Source organism: Thermobia domestica, chromosome 5 (genome assembly GCF_964235325.1).
Source record: "Thermobia domestica chromosome 5, izTheDome1.hap1.1, whole genome shotgun sequence".
Taxonomy (NCBI): domain Eukaryota; kingdom Metazoa; phylum Arthropoda; class Insecta; order Zygentoma; family Lepismatidae; genus Thermobia; species Thermobia domestica.
In genome coordinates this window covers 8,136,597-8,137,178 of record NC_137458.1, presented here as the reverse complement: position 1 = coordinate 8,137,178, position 582 = coordinate 8,136,597, and the positions used below count along the sequence as shown (strand labels likewise).

The 582-nt window shown below is 38.7% G+C and overlaps 1 non-coding gene across 1 annotated transcript; it reads right to left on the bottom strand.

Moving 5' to 3' along the window:
- Nucleotides 1–225: 225 nt before the first annotated feature.
- On the bottom strand, nucleotides 226–297 carry TRNAE-CUC (transfer RNA glutamic acid (anticodon CUC)). The gene has a single exon. It is a non-coding gene; the product is annotated as a tRNA-Glu (tRNA).
- Nucleotides 298–582: the final 285 nt, after the last annotated feature.

Sequence of the window (582 nt, the reverse complement as noted above, 5' to 3'; positions counted from 1 at the left end):
ACATGTTGCTTGGAAAGGTACAGACGGACAGAATCCAAGGAGTGTATTCCCCTCGACTTGTAGTGACCATAAAACATGCAAAAGCATCGAAATCTCGTATTACATTTTTTTTTCTTTGGACTTCTTCTACATGGTTACCAGTGAAACAAACACGCGCTTAACGTAAATGTTAATAATGGTATGTATTGTAATTATTATTTTGCACTAGAGACAAAAATTTGGCTTTTCCGGCACCGGGAATCGAACCCGGGCCTCCTGGGTGAGAGCCAGGTATCCTAGCCACTAGACCATGCCGGAGCTTGGTTTGTGTTTGTAAGTATAAGCAATAACAGGGACATTTTTGTTTTAGATATCTTCTAATAATTACGTCTTATGAAAAGTATACTTGTGTAAGAATTGATTATGTTTGTATCAGTTTTCTATGTGCTGTATGATTATATCTAGCAGAGAGCTTTAATTTAGAATGCAGTGTGTGACATACTGTGCCTACCATCTATTGGGGAAAGCTGTATTTACAGTCGTTGACAAGATACCCTCTGTTGCCATCTAGTGAAGAGTCTGAGAACTACCATTACATGCCTT